This window comes from Chaetura pelagica, unplaced genomic scaffold (assembly GCF_000747805.2).
Source record: "Chaetura pelagica isolate M959 unplaced genomic scaffold, ChaPel_1.0 scaffold24, whole genome shotgun sequence".
NCBI lineage: Eukaryota > Metazoa > Chordata > Aves > Apodiformes > Apodidae > Chaetura > Chaetura pelagica.
In genome coordinates this window covers 1,652,419-1,668,970 of record NW_009953077.1, presented here as the reverse complement: position 1 = coordinate 1,668,970, position 16,552 = coordinate 1,652,419, and the positions used below count along the sequence as shown (strand labels likewise).

The window sequence follows — 16,552 nt, the reverse complement described above, 5'->3', positions numbered from 1 at the left end:
GGGAAAAAGAAGAGTTTAACAGAGTAAGCTCTTACTGTCTGCCTTTAGATTTCCGTCTCCGCGCTGGAGATGTGTTTCTGGCTGTTTCTGTGAAGCGGGGGCTGAAGAATGGTAAAAAGATGTTTGAATAAACAGGAAGTGCTGCGCAGCCGGAGCGAGGCTGGAGGAGCCGGCGCTGGAGCGCTGCCCTTCGCCGGCAGCCCCGGGCTCTGCCTCCACAGTAGCAACCCCTGCTTTTGCTAAATGACAAAGAAACCGCAGAGCATTCCTTCCCTAATTCTTCCCTTGCTAAGTGGGGAGATGGGCTGGGGCTGGCAGGTGGTCGCAAAGTTGGGTTTAGCACTACACCCAGGCGCAAAAATCTAGCAATGCTGCTTTATTAAATCCTTCCCCCCCCCCCCCCACCTTTTTTCCGCCCCCCAAAGCAGAAACATGCAGAACTAATTACGTCCCCAACTAGACCAAACAGCGGCAAAAAGCACACCTCGTTTCTGCATCTAGGCAAATTCATATTTGCACAGAAGTCCAGCCAAGCTTGACTTTCCTACCCTCTACAGTGCTGCAACTTGCTGTTCACAGAGGCTGGAGAGGCTGCCCGGGCTCGGGAGCTGTGCTCTCTAACTGCCTGAACTGCAACATAAACAACCACCCAAAAAATGCAACTGGTCTCGGGCTCAAGACTTGCACCCAGCATCTCCAAAAGCATGCCCTCGGCACTCAGGCAGATGCTCTCCCTTCTTAATCGTGTCCTTCCCCTCCCTAAAACAAACCACCTATTTCACTCGAGATGACTAACTAACCGTCTCCCCACCCAATTATCTGAGCCCTGTCTTCTGGCATATTGGTGACATGACACAGATATTGTCAAGAAAAAGTAAACTGGGGCTGGCACTTGAAGGCAGCTTGTGAAGAGATGAGCAGTCGAACAGCCATATTCAATAAAAAAGAGGAACAAGATTCCTTTAGAAAATGTATTGCTGTTGTGGCAATGTGCTGCTGCCGTGAAAGGGCTGATTTGTTATTTAGCATGTAGTCTTGGACTGTCTGTCATTCTGGGTGCTAATGCTCTGCTAAAATAACTCATTGGGAGCTGTCAGTGGGATGTTTACATAGGCCCCCAATCTTTTCTTCATACAAGGAAATTTTTTACTGGAATTCATCTTCTTTTGATCTCACATTCAAAGCAACAGCAGCTTGATAGACATGCAAGTCTGAAAGCAAATCCAGACGCTGAAGATAAACCGCCAGAGTATGACAGTCAGGAGCATCTAAAGCTTATAAAAATGAAGAGAACAGCATGTCGTCTGAGTATTACAATAGCAGAAATCAAGAGACATATTAGGTGGAACTGATCAGCCACAAAAACAGTTCAAAAGGCAGATCATAGAAACAGAAGACTAAGCTAGGGGGAAAAAAAATATATATTGGAAAGCTCTACTTTACAGTGGCATCACCTCCTTTCTGAGCACCACAGTGTTTCCGCTCCAGCATGTAAACTTCAGGGGAAAAAAAGAGGAGGGCTTGTGCCGCCTCTACTAACTCAGCAGTTCTTACCTCCAGCTCACCAATTAATTTGCCGAGTGCACGTTTCAATTTCATGTTATTCACAGTGAAATAAAAATAGGACACCGTGCCACTTATGTCTAGCCCAGCCCTCCAAAACCCCACAGGGATGGGGGATCTGTGCCTCTGTGTTAAGAAACAGGGGAACTGCATCTCCCTCCACAGCATGAGAGGGGCCCTGGCCTCAGCCCCCACCACCAGTGTAGCTCGTGTGTCTTCCAAAGGGCTCAGTCTTGGGATGCTCTTGAGCTCTACCTCTCCCCACTGGTGTAGAAATACTCGTTCAGAAGATAATTTTATTCAAATTGAATTATGTGTGCCAGAGTCCACAGATATTGCCGGGAAGCAATTGCCGCAACTTTCTCTAGAAACACATATTTTTAATTTGTCTTCCCCAAATAAGCTTCTTATTCTAATTGAAGTCAGCAAATATAATGAAAAAGTAATTCTCAAACAATTTTGTACTTAGAGCTGTTTGTTAACAAACACCGAAGGAGCAGCAGTGTTAGGTTAAAGGGCAGCAGGATTCCACATTATAATTTAGCCTGTGGTTATTTCTGATTAAGAACACCCTCCAGGACAGCAAAGCAAGATCTTCTTTTGCAGCAGGCATAGCTTTTAAAATTAGCCTCTTCTGCATAATAAAACCAACAGGAAAACTGTGGATTTAAAACTGTATTAACCAATTTGAAGTGGTGCAATCAGTTTATGTCTCGCTGTCTGCAAAACACTGTTCCCTGCCTCAGTCAAGTTACAAATGTAAAAATGCTTCCTGGATTCTCAAACTGTTGTAAGAAAGTCACCTTCTGTCATGCTTATGTAGCTATCTAATGTGCTAAAGGCTGATTATTTATCTTTAAACTGTACTAGTTTAATCTTTTAAGGTCACCACTAATCTGCTCCAACCTTTTAAAAAATAGCAGCTTTCAAGACTTACTGCTGGAATCGCTAAACTCAACGCTGAATGTCATTGTAACGGATACATTAGCCAGTTTTACAATGTAAACACCAAATATAAATCCCCACCTAAATGACAAGAAAAATATGATTCCCATGCCAGAAGAAATGTCAGTAAATAAGACCAACCCTGTATTCCTTCACACAAATATTGTTCCAAATCATGTTCCTCTTCCTCTCTCCTCCCCCTCTCTTCCTAGGGCAAAACAGGCAAACTTGGGTGTAATTTAAAGGATCATTAGGTGCTTTTTCTTTATCTTTTCCCTTTGGCAGCAGCAACTTTGCATGCCTGCTGCAAAGCCTCACAACCGCATTTGGAAGTCACTTTAAGTCGAAAAAGCCCCTCGAAGGGCATTTGTTTGTGTGTGCTGCACACTGACCCTTCTATAGTCTTTTTTCTTTTCCCCTAGACTTCTTCTGGACTTGAATGTCACAGTAGACCTTGAATGTGAAATGGCTTCAAGCTAATTGCTTTAATTGCTTGAAGATGTGCAGGCAGGTGAAACCTGATCCCCTTGGCCATTGTAGAGACCAGGAACAACATAGGAATGTTTACATAGTGGTTTGAGTTTAATAGACAGTAGAGCTGAGTTTCAGACAGCTAGCAAAAACACAGCTAATAGGTGACCTCTTAATGTAGTCCTCCTTTTTAAAAACAAAATACAATTTCATTTTATACAAGGCAATGTCCCTAAATGCCAAGGTTATCTGCTTGACTTTTTGAGTGAGCACGCACTGTCTTGCACCTGACATTTATACCTGAAACTCTATCCTGAATGCATTTCTCTCTACCTTAAAACAAAAAGCACTTTATGTGTCAGTCACCTTACAAACAGTTTAGAGCTGGATGGGGTTTCCCAATAAAGTGCAGACATTTTAATTTAAATTTGAGTGTTTTTCACCACTGTCATACTCCTTTTGTCCCAGAAACACATGGCAGAGGATGTAACCTAGAACATCTTCCCTGCTGCATCCCTACACCACCTGAGCACTCCCACCCTCTGACAGGGACCAGCACAGGCCTTTGATGGGGTCTCCTGGAAAGGCAAACTACAACTTTTACTGCTTTTTCAGACCTTCTAGTACATTTGCTCCACACTGTGAAGGTAGGGACTGGCTGCAATGTGCTTTTTCAAAGGCACAGTTTGGTTTCACGCACGGCACAAAGTCAGCAGCTCTTCCTCAGGCAAAATTCCTTCTGACTGAGAACTGCAGCATTTGGGGTCAGCGAGAACCAGGCTTGCTTTCCAAGAATCATGAGGTAAGTAAAACACACTTGAAACCAGCCAAAGACCGGTGAGCAGATATAGCACAAGTGTAGAAAACAAAGCAGAAAGAGCGATTTTGGCAGTAGCGGTAGCAGAAAGGTATTTACTGTAAGTCTAGTCCAAAAAACAAACACTGAAAACAGGTAATACCTAATACTCACTTGCCTGGCACAGGCACTTCAAGATTTGTTGCCAATCTTAAAAAAAAAAAAAAAATTGTCAAAATCACTTGCATTGGACGGATATTAGCAAGGAAATGACGTGTATTACCTCCCAGAAAAATAGGAATAAATAAACTAGGAATAAATAAGCTAGGAATAAATAAACTAGGAAGGAAAAAGGGAAGGCAATCTGAGGAACAGGACTGGAAAAAGCACAAATGCACAGAGGCAGAGGAGAGGAGGCCAAACCATCATATATTTAGTACCAACAAGAAAGGAAAACAACCCCCAACCCCATAGCCTTGCAAGTAAAGGGCATTTCCAACCTGATCTTTTCAATTCTGCTCAGAAAGTTTCAAATTCTCCAGTACCTCATGCTGAAACTACCACCCTGCTGGGCAGAAGCGAACAGAAGCAGGAGGAAGGCTGCTCCAGTCACTTCTGGATGCAACCATGGTTCACAGGAAGACAATAGACACTGGTTGCTCTGCTCTACCTTGCCTCTTATTCTTAATCCTCAGAAGCAAATGAATAAGTGATCTTAAATAATACAGAACAAAGGGAACAAAAGGAGCTAGAAAGCAAGCTGGGATACTTAGGAACATGCCTCTTTCTGTTGAGGAACAATCCAGCCTGCACGACACAAGCTGTTGTCCCATGTCCTCCCCACACCACCTCCAAAAGCTCCAATTCCAGCAACAGTGGAGTTTTAATAGATGTTTTTTTCTGTATGCCCCAAAAGAGGAAAGAAAAAAAAGTTCAGAATGGGAAAAAAAAAATACCCCGAACCAACCGGTGTCAATTTAGATATTTAGTATAAACCAGTTCAAGCCCGTGGGAGGAACGCTAAGTGGAAAAAGTAAACAGGGTCCCCCCAAGTAGCTCCCCGGGCAGCTGAGCAGGCAGCCAGTGCCTGGTACCGCCGGTGCCCCGCGCCCGGGGAGGTCAGCCCAGCTATGCTAAACTGACAGGTTCAGTTTACAGCAGGCCAGCACTTTGTTTGGATATACTGGCCTTGCTCACCGCCAGCTTAACAACAGATGGCTAGAAAACTTTCATTATGTTGCAGAGGGCTGAACTGCAAACAATCCGGGAAAACTGTGAAAAGTTTAACTCTCTGCAAACCGAGCAGGGAAGGGTTCCCTTCTGCTGCCGCCTTCCCGCTCCTGCCCTGGCTATGGGTGCCTTTAAATTAACTAAAGTGGGATTGGTTGATTAATCATACCTGTGCACGGTGCTGGGGATGCTTGCAAAAAAAGAATTTGCCATTTGACAAGGTCATTTCAATAAAAGTAGCATTCCAGAAGAAAATGGACTTTGACGGATTGCAAAGCTGATTTTAAACCTTCCTCCAGCCTGTGGCTTTGGGGAAGTTATAGAAAGTTTCCGTAATAATCCTCCAATCAGAGCTTCTCAAGAGCTTTCTGATGAGTGCTTTCCCATCCCTAGAAACAGAGCCTCCATCCCTCAAATTCACATTTCAAACTTTCACACTTGATGACAAGAGAAGGCCGCCCAGTAATCTAACACACAGATCGGAATATGATTTATCCAAATCTGACTATAATTTAAATATTCATTTAATTTATTTGATTCATATGCACCCTAGTATCTTTTAACGCTCTAAGGCAGCTTATAAATGCACCTTCCAAGGTTTAATTCAATTGACACTCTTATACACATCTCGTCACTGGAAAAGCATTATTTTATATTATTCAAGAAATGAACAAATCTGTTTTCCACAAATGTATTTTAAAAGCGACTCTTTCCTGTTATTGAAAGAAAATTGTGTTTATTACTCCTTTAGCATAGTGTAAACTCATAAACGTCAACAGAGAGTACAAGGAAAACTGTCAACTAAATATTGTTTCCTTCATGAGCTGCTCTTCCAAGTCAATTACGCCTTTCAACTTCTGGGGCATTGTATGATAAACTGGCAGTAAAAATCATTCACATTAATATACCATGGTGCCTTGCCTGCAAAAGGTAATTAAAGAAGTAAATGACTCATAAGAATAGACATATTAGCTGCAAAATGAAAGGCAACTGAGCTGCCACATGAAAATATGTACCATTAAGATACTGCATTTTCATATTCCTGTAATCAGCTTCAGTAGACTAATGCTTATTTAATCCAGTTCTCTGCTAAGTCCATCAACAACTGTTTTTTGCTGTTTTCTCCTTGACTGAACATTATGTGTGCAGGTTCGGAATAAATACTGCAGTAAGATTTTTGCATAGTCAATTGAAGAACAGGTTTTTTATCCTTTAAAAACTATTTTTCTTTCCCACCAAGAGGAATACAGCAGAGAAGGATACCACGAGAACCCTCATTTTCTGGGGCTCTTTCAGTGCTGACAGGCTTTGAGTGAAACATACACCTCGTTCCAGCATTCACCATTTTGATTTGTGGAACTATTAGCAAGGAAAACAAGCCTAATGACTCCATCTTCCAACTTTCCTATTCTTCATGTAGGAAACACTTTGCTTGGTTAATGCATGCTTCCATTAGGCTTAGAAAAAGGATACTTGTTTTCTCTTTCTCAAGCCTTTGGGGCAAGGAGAAGAGGCACCACGGGGCTTGTGAAGACAGAGAGGCAGGCTGGGCAGCCCGAGGTGCACTGCCGTCCAAAGATGTCCATCCTAACAAGGTGCCTCCCCCAGCTCTGACTTCTGGAAACCTTCAGAAGAAACAAGACCCAAGCTCCAAAACCACAAAGGCACTGTCCTGGAATCCCAACCTGGCAGCAAGGCCCCCCAGGCTCAGCACCAACGTGCTGCTGATTTCTGGGGACAGCCTTTGCTGGGAACTCGTCCTGCCTTTGGGTGACGCCTGTACACGCCTCAGGCCACCCCTGCTCTGTGGCCACCATATAAATCTAAGCCTTTTGGTAAAGGGCTTTGGGTTTAACCTCCCAAGCTGTGTCCCTCTGCTCCCATGGGGACAGAAGGGAGATGGCAAAATTTAGAGAACAAAGTGCATTTGTCTCAATCCTCCAAAATAACACCCTGCAAAATACGCACACATTTCTAACGCATCCTGTTTGTGAGCAGTATTTAAAATATTCTTTTCATCACAATAATAGCTCTGTGAGGCCAAGCTCCAAACTGCTCTTGACTGCACAGCTTCCACAATTATTTCATTTTCTTAAGCATGGGGTGGAGTTAACTCCAGTGTCTCAGCTATCACTATGGTGCAACTGTTGGCAAAAGAGGACTTTTGTCAATGGCAGACGCTGTGCATGTACCATCCATCCTTCATTTTATTGTGTCCAAAAGAGGTTTCTCCTTGCAAAAGAAAAAAAAAGATCTTTCAATAAAAACCTCAACACAGTGCTTTGGAACCTGTGTTATATGTTGCTTATTTATCACTAGCAGTATGAAGTAGTGTAAGACTTAAAATGTAGGATCAATCATTATTTAAACTGTGTTATTGCTTCTCCATTTGAGCAGACATCACTTTGTACCCACAATTAATGAGCTCTAGTCCGTTTTCTAATTAAGGAACAAAGGTTCTTGTGTGCAGAGTATAAAGTGACACTGTCTAGAGAACACACATTTAAATAGGAGAGAATCCTTCTAATTACCTTAAAATAGGATTTTTAATATCCAGGAACATAATAGGATCAAGAAATTAGAGTATTTCCAACAGCATTTACAAATAAGTCATTACAAAACACTGCTAAAAGGTAATAATGCATCCCTGAAAATAATGGGACCTTATAGAGACTAGTGCCTAACACTTCCATATTCATGTAATTAACCTTTGTGCATTGATACAGGGAAAATGCAATACAGAAATTATTTTGTATGTGTGTATAGAGAGAGAAAAATCCCCCCCCCAAAATGAGGAGTCACCTATTAGAGCATAAATTTGTTTAGTCTCACACAGATTAGGATCCAAACACATAATTAATAAAGTCAGAAAGGTAACCTCGCTTTATCCAGTAATTAGGGCTGTTAGAAATAGGATACTGGCTCTTAAAAGTGTTACAAATATACCACACTACTAAATAACCTGCACTGCTGGGAAAGTATACTTGCCATCAAGGGCAAAGCTGCTATACACTGAGGTAACAGTAAATGACAGACTGTTGTTCAAGTCCATTAGCTGCTATGTGATAGGAGCACATTCACTAGCACACGACCTGTGAAAAATCTTAGATCTCTTTAAATCTTTGAATTGGATTGCTGCATTAATTCTTAAGAACTGCAATCCTTCAACCAAGTCAAATTACCCTCATTAACAGGGGAAAAACTGCCTCTGCAATAAGTTAAAAAAAAAAAGATATTTATTACCTATAATCACTTTCACGTACTTCACCTGGAAGCGTGACAGACTGGGACAACAAACTGGGAGGCTGGCACCAGTTCAGCTGCTGGTGGGTCAGGATGGAGGGGACGCAGCCGCCTGCGCCTTCACGTTCCTGCGCTGACATTCAGCGTCAGTAACTGCTTCTCGGGGGGAAAAAACCTCAATGAACGCTCTAGGAAAAGCAAAATCACCAAGAATAAGCCCAGGCACTGAAGCGATCTGTGTGTGCCACTGAAATAACCGCAAAAGAGGAGGGGAAATTCTTCAGTTATTCAAGGCTTGATTAGAACACCACTTCATAATTAGGCATGTTACAAGTATTGTCATCAACCAGAAAATTCATGTACTAACTAAAAGGTCTCAGAAGCTGGCTCAAGCCTTCTATTCATTAACAACATCTGCTATTAATGTTTAACCCTCATAAACATGCACAAAACGTTCAGCATTCGACAAAGATTAAAAATAAATATTTTGGTGTTCTGTTTTATCCGTGCAGTGATCTGTGTGGTTCTCTGAAAATCAAGAATCACTAAAACGGCCACGGAGATAACAGACACATATTTGGTCTTTGTTGGAAAGAAGATATCTTCTTCTCCAGTCACTGCTTCTCTGCACTTCAGATGTTGCAGCTTCAGAGCCAGGCCAGCGCAGCACAGTAAACAGCAATGCAGACATACACATGTCCATGCACATATATGACTGTAGGTACCATTTATTTTAAAGGTGAAAATCAATTTTCAGGAACAATTTTCAGGCCAAGTGTTTCAGAGGAACCCCTACTTTAATTTTTCCTAATTTAGAAATGAGTGTTCCTGGGGATGAAAGATTCACTGTGGAACAGGGAGCTGAGTAAGTCCAGTATCCAGAAATGAGAAACAGAGTGTTTCATCTTTATTTTACTGCTCTGAGTCCAGATGAGAGCCCAGATGTCACAGTCAGATCCTAATGGGCAGATCTTTGGAAGGGTCTTTGGAAAGACTAATTTCCACCACTGTGGTTTTAGTGTAAGCATAGCAATCTGCTTGTGCAGGCTCATTTACAGCGCAGAGACAGAGCTAAGTGGTGAGCTAATGTGACCCTCTAATGACTCCTGGAAATGCATCAGGACATCCCCCATCCCTGTCCCTCTTCCTGCAGGCTCCCACGGGCAGCCCTGGCACCAGAGCACCTGGCTGGCAAGGTCCCACGGCTCCTGCCTTCCCTGCCTGCTCCCTCCTGCCTGCAGACACACGCTGACCCTGCCACCCTCCCGGTGCCAGCTGACCCCCAAGTCACCACAACATCCATGATACCAGTGTCAGGGAGGCCAAGATCCAGCCTGTACTCCTCTGACCATAACATTTGTCACTTGCAGTAAGGCCCAAATAGAAAGCAAGCCACCAAAGTAATGAAAAATACAGCTCTTTTTGTCTTCAAACATGACATTCATGGCGGATTCACTGTCTGCATGTTGCAGCACACTCTATTCTTAGCACCGTGCCTTTTAAAGTTAGGCCCATTATTTTCTACGGTGTATCAAGATCAGTATGTATAGCATATGCCATATTGTTGACACTTCCCTGGATGTACTGCATGCCATATGCCTTCAGCACTAAAAGGGGTGATGAACAGAGTGGCAATACTGAAAGGAGAACAAGATACACTGAGCATGCTGAATGAATTCAGTTATATAATTCAGCCAGTAAGGGTTTCCATACATTTAACAATCTCCTTCCCCACCCCCCCCCCTTTTTTTTTTTTTGCCTCCCTTGTATAAAAATGAATTTAACAACTTTCCGCTGTGAAAAGTTAACAGGCTGGACACGTATTCAAAGCAAACATTTAATCACAGTGGGTCCACCAGGTCTAAAAAGTATACATGTAAAGACAGATCATATATAATCACACCGATAAAACAAACAAAAAGGACAATCCATACTTTTTAGCAATAAACTACAAAAAAACAACAACACAAAACCAAAAAACAACCAACAACCATACAGGTCTGCTCCTGCTTCTACTTGTCCTTTATTTTACCTTTCATAAATCTATACTCCGAGTCCAATTCCTGGAACTAGGGAAGATGTCATCTTGCCCATCTTTAGCGGTTTATTTACTAGTTTCCTTACTAAGAATTATTATTTGAAGAACCCAGAAACTAATGCTCTCTTACACTACAGTATTTTTGTCCAAATCTTCTGGAACAGATTATAAAATTGAAATGTAAGAAGAAACACAGCCGAGCTATATTTATAACAGGAAAGCTGCTCTTCAGCATCTGATACATACACATGTGTATCCTCATTTCTCTGCCATCCCTCTGCACACCCTAATGGGCACACTAGCTGCATACTTGTCATTAAAAAAAAAAAAAAAAAAGGAAAAAATGGAACTGACTCATCACAGAGAACAGTTTTGACAGTACTTGCATGCAGAGCCCTGGCAGAAAGGCTGGAGCTATTCGGTTCACCACTTGCAAGCAGCTACAAATGACATGCCTTGGACTGAACCAACAGCTGGGAAAAACAAAACCATGTGAACCCTCGGCTCGGGCCCAGGCTGCTTGCACAGATGCACCCAGGTCTAATCTCCAACTTTAGTCCATGGAGCACTGTGCTACCTGGAGGAAGGAAAAGGTCAGACATGTCTGGAAAGCAGGTATTGCTACAGAAAACTCCTACCAAGTTTCCACTGCCAAGACACTGTAAAGGTCCCCAGGAAAAGAGAAGAGTATTGAAGAAAATGCCTGGAATGTGCATAGGGCACTTCCAGGGGGAGCATCCCACCTGGCAGTGAGTGCAGGGGGATGTGTGGGGAAGCAGGTTGCTCTTCTGTCATACAGGGAGCATGGTCATTCCTCACAGGGATGCTACTAATGCTCTGGAGCTAATGATGCCATGCAAAGCCGAGGCTTCCCTGTCCTTTGCCATTAGGGCCACCATACACCCACAGGCAATGGATCAAAGGGGCTACAAGAAGGTAAGGAGAACCCATTTTAATTTCAAAACTTGAAAATTTTGGCAGGAGAGATCACTAAAGAGGATCAGCTCTGTCATGTTCCAGTGGTGTGTTGACGAGGACTGTTGCATTTTAAGTGTACACGCACATACGTATTTGAGTGAGCAACTTCATTAGCAACAGAAAAAACAAGAGGAACATGGGACTTCTGTTAAAGTGCAAGGCAGAATCCTTTTGGTGAAAAATACCAAAGAAGAAAAACATATGCTGGTGTTTAAAAACAGTTTATGTCTAATACAGACCATCAAGACTTGAACCCTCGCTTCACGATACTCTCCTTAGAAACAAACCCAGCATTTAATGCTGACCAGGAATCAGCTGCCACTGCTGGTTTAAAGCATTGGTTGTATAACCCACGAGTGAGCACCCTGCTAAAAAAATTGTATTTACAAATTCCAGACTGTCAAAATTAGGACAAGTCAAAGTTCCATGAGGGGAAACACTGGCACTTCACCAGTATTAGGCCAGAAGGTAAAGGTGTGGGGGTATATGTCCCAAATAACTAGGAAAAAGGGTTTGGAAGGGCAGGCCAGCACTCGCTGTAGTCCTGCTCAGTCTTCTTTGGGGGGGGGACTAAACAAAATAAAGCGAATCAAAGCAACAGAAAAAAAAAGCTTTGTCTTGCAAAAGCCACAACTGTGCAGCTATTTGCATGGGAAACTGGTGAGCAGGCATCACCTCCTGTCAGCGTCCCAGGGATTGTGCTTTTAGTTCTTTACACTCAGCCACACGATGCCAAGTGAGGAGCAAAAAAGCCTTTTACCTTCTGGTCTCTAACCCAGGGCTAGTCCAAGAAGAGTATAGCCAAACTTTCTACTAGCTGTTGGCGACGTTAGCTTGATGGCCTTCATCCAGTTCCTTGTGTACTACTGTCCATATTAGGAAAAAATCCCCACTTGACACTGGCACTGGGATCCAGCCCCATGCACAGACACCGGCAGCGCTACAGATTTCTCCACGGAAGCTGGGCTGAGACACAAGGGCTGCAGCCATGCCTATGTGCTCATGGTCCTTCCTAATTAGCCCATGTAAGGCAAGGAACAATCCTACCAGGACTAATTAAAACATCTCTTGTGCTTGCACTGTAAATAAACCCACACAACACCACATGGGCAACAAAAACAAAAGTAAAAAAAATCCCCTAACCCACCCTGTGGTGAACTTGGTTTCCTTTTTCACGTGGTGACGTTTGCAGGGGAGCTCAGAAGGGTAAAAGGGCATTGCTAACATGGCAGCTATTGAATTCCACCAGGCAGATCCCCGAGACCTGCAACGAGCATCTGCTTCCTACCCATCAGGCCATTAATCACTGAGGCTCCTAAAAGGTTCAATTCATGTGCCCACTCTGAGAACTCATGAGATGCCTGATAGTCATATGTCACTTGAGAAGGGAACAAAACTGTATTCTTCTCTGAACTGATGTAGCTTCTATTACCAAGAGAGTGTCTCCCTTGGGAGCAACCAGAAGAGAGAAATGAAGGAGAGCTGACTCAAAGCTCTGCCTCGCCAAGACACAGCACTGATGCAGAAGGGGAAGGGAGTTACAAGGAATCTGCCACTACCCTTATTTTGTCAATAATCTGGGGAACTGGTGAAAGGATTTTGAAAGTGGTGAAAAAACACCTTCAACTTTTTACTAGACACACCCTAGAAAGACAGGCTGCTCTTCAGCAAAGACTGCCCTCCTCCTCAGTTAAGAGCTTGGCAAAAGCAAAGGAGGTTTTTGCCATCTTAAAATGAGATAATTTCTACTAATGATTAACTTCACTCTCCTTGGGACCCTTTAAGCAGCTGGAGGTGATGCCTAGATACCATGCTTACTCATGAATCCTTTGCTTCCCTTGATAGCCACTGCTTCAAGATCTTGAACCCTATTTACTGATGCTCTTAAAAGCCTGGGACCTACCTACCTGGGAGACAGCTCCTCACCACTGCACATGACCCACGAGTTTGAGCACAAATACATGGGGGTCCTGGGTGCCTGGAGGACCCAGGCTTTGTCTCACTCAGGGAATGGCAGTGGTGACCCCCCCGCTGCACGCCAGGCTGCAACGTGACACACACATAGATCACTTGACAGTGCCATTTCCTGGAAACAACAACTGAAAAGAAAAGAGTATGAGAAAAGGAAATATATATTTTTGCAGCTTAAAAAGAAAAGTAGTTGTATCACCCTGCATTTGGTAGAAAATTAAGAAAGAACAAGCATCATTTATTCTGCCCTCTTGCTTCTTCATACTACTTTTCTTCATTTAATTACTGCTCTATCAGGTAAACTAATAGAGAAAACAGACAAAACCATAAAAACCTAAAAGCACCTCAGCAATTGTTTCACATCCTCAGTAGTTTTCCTGGAAATAGTCCATGCCCCAGTAGAAATATTATCCACATTCTTTTCCCCTCTGTACAAAATATAGCAACAACACTTTTTTCCTCAAACTAGGCAGTGAAACCAAGTTTCAGGCAGCCTGGCACATTCACTGCCACTTGATACTTTATCTTTCTCACTGGCACCTTTTGATCTCTGAGGCTTTGGAAATGCTAAGCTGAACCGATCTCCTGCTGTAATTCATAATTACCAATTCATAGCATTTTTCAACACTCTGTAGATGCCAGCCTGCTGCTCAGGAGTTAGCATACAATTGAAAAATGCTGAAATTTGTTAGCCAATTGAGACTTTTTTCAAAAGCTTCCTCGTTCGTCCCGAGTGCTACAAAACCCGTACTGAGCTGCTGCTGTTACCAGTGAGCCAACTTGGATGCTTAGTGCTGCAAAGAGGAGACAGAGGGGCTGCTTTTAAAGGGTTTACAACATTGAAAAGGGGTTTATGATCCATAAACAGCCCTCTTCGGGTTCAGAAATCCTCTTTTCCTGTTCAGCATCACCATTGGTTTCATCTGGGGACAGCTGCTCCCCAGCAGGCAGGTACAGAGGGTGGCTCTATGGGTGACAGCCGGGCTCAGTCCTCACCTCCCGGCACCAACTTGTCACTGTGACCATCTCATTCCAATGAAGGAGAAATGCAAACAGACACCACGGGCCACAGCTCAGTCCCAGCCCAAAATGCAGCCCACAGAGAAGGCAAAGCTACCTGTGTGGAGGCTAATGGGGTCACCCCAGCAGCCTCCTTGTACCCGGAACACAATCTTGGCTATTGTTCTATGGTCATGAAAAATTAAGCCGGATGGTCAAAATTTCCCACTCTGAGTTTTGGTATGAGGCCCTGTAGTGTATTTTCCTCTTTTGGATCACCTATGGGACTTGGAGAAAAGGAAGTACATGCTGGGAGCAAATGTAAAATATGGGACCGTGCAGGCTGGACAGAAAGTTAATCACAAGTGTGTGAATTAAAGTACATGTTTCACCAGTGATTCCTCATTAAAAGCTTGTGCCCGAAGTTCTCCTGCAAACTACTAGTAGTACTACCCCCTCTGAAATGATCTTTAAGACATCCAACCAAACAAAAAGGTCTCTTCTCCACCACCCAGATTTTACAGATGTAGCAACTAAAGCACAGAGATCAGAAGAGTTTTATAGACATAGTAACTAAAGCAGAGACAAGAAGAATTCAGCACTGGGAAAGGTATTAATGAACTACAGACAGACAAGGAATTTTGAACATTTAGAAGTACAATTTGATACCAAAATACCTTTTCTCTGGTTGCTTACAAGCATAAGTAAGCTCAAACACTTTTTGGTCCTCAGCGGGTTTACAAATTGGTAAATTCTGATATTCAATTTCTGGTGCTGAAAACAAAACATGTTTGTTTTAATCTTTAAACAAACGTGAGGCACCTCTACAGAAGCATTTCACTGTTTCCATGTTTGGTAGGGAAGCAAGCCAAAATACCAGCATCCCACTGGCTGAAGCCTGGCTGTGCTGCAGGTTAGCACTGCACACAATGTGCAAAGAGAGGTGTCACACCAAAACCCCTGGCCAATATACTCCCCAGACTTTGGAAAAGTTCAGGTCCAGATCCACATCTATGTTCTGCATCTCAGATTTGTATCTAAACCAAATATAAGGATTCTCTTGACTTCTTCCAAAGAATAGTCTTTTAAGATATAAGACTCAAGAACCAATAAAAAAGGTAATTTAACAATATCTCTACTGTGTCACCAATCATTTAAAGGGCCTTGAGGCTGCTGCATTCCCACTACAGTAGCTTTCCCACCCTGCTGGTTTTCAATTGTCACCTTCTGTGTTTATTTTTTTTTTCCAGCTTAAGCTTGATGGCATTTTTTTAAACTTCCCCTCACAGCTGATGTTCTCTGCTCGTGTCACTGCTGGGTCCCAGCAGCATCGCCATGGGCATGGCCAGGGCAGGGCACAGCTCTGCTGGAGCCCACAGTGCTGGGGGAAGACATCTCCTCCTCCACGTCACTCAAAAATAGAGGCCATTGCTCTGGATCCCACAGCAATAACAAACCTCAGCCATTGGCCAGGGCACCCACTGCTTGCTGACTAATCCAAGTTTTTCTTGCAAAAAAGGCATCAGGAACAACCCCCTTGGACACTTCGCCTGCCTGAGCCTGAAGACAGCTTGGAAGACAGAATATCCAAGATGGGGGGAAACTCTTCCTTCATCTTTGCTTGGTATGAGTGGGATTGTCATCAATTTGTTCTGATTTCCAGACCTGTTGGGCACGGCCCAAAAGGCCACAAACCACTCACAGATGGACCTGCAGCACCAAGGGTGCCCACCAGCATGCCAGCCTGTGCCACCACAGCCTCCCACGCTGCTGCTGCTGCTCTTCTGAACAGCTACAACCTCTTAATAATTTCTGCATGGCCCATTGCTCAATCAAACAACCATCCAGGCCCCCCACCTTGGTTTCCGAAGCAGAACAGCAATGGTTGTTATTAACAGAAAAGAGCAGCAGGGGGGAAACGGGTGGAAGACCACCACTTAAAATACATTTACCTAGTGCAACTGAAATTAACAGTCATAAAAAAGAAATTTGTTTGAAAAGTTTTCCTTTGCAAATACCTATAGCACACCCTACCACCAGTGTCAGCAACAAGTTTTCAAATGGGTAACTGCTAAATGAACGTATCTGCTAAAGGAATCATTTTCTGTTGCGCACTCCAAGGTTATGTGTTTAGCAGGCTTCGATACTTCAATGAAAAATTGAGGTGGCAATGATTTGCAGACTAAATTAATGCTAAATACTTCAAAGAACTGGACAAACAAGTCAGCAGCAAAAATTTTATGGGTTCACTTCCTTCAAGGGAACTTAAAGAGCCAGCATTTTATTGCTGTGAATTCTAGTCACTCCTTTTACCCCTC

At 43.2% G+C, this 16,552-nt stretch overlaps 1 protein-coding gene across 7 annotated transcripts in view; it reads right to left on the bottom strand.

Moving 5' to 3' along the window:
• FOXP1 (forkhead box P1) overlaps positions 1–16,552 on the bottom strand; it is a 307,907-nt gene that overhangs the window by 123,357 nt on the left and 167,998 nt on the right. The window contains exon 1 of one of the 7 annotated variants that reach the window (XM_009996889.1): positions 3–137. The exons of the other annotated variants lie outside the window; for them this stretch is intronic. The gene's annotated coding sequence lies outside the window, so the exon portion shown is untranslated. Of the gene's footprint in view, positions 1–2; positions 138–16,552 lie in introns of those variants that run through there. 7 annotated transcript variants of the gene reach the window in all.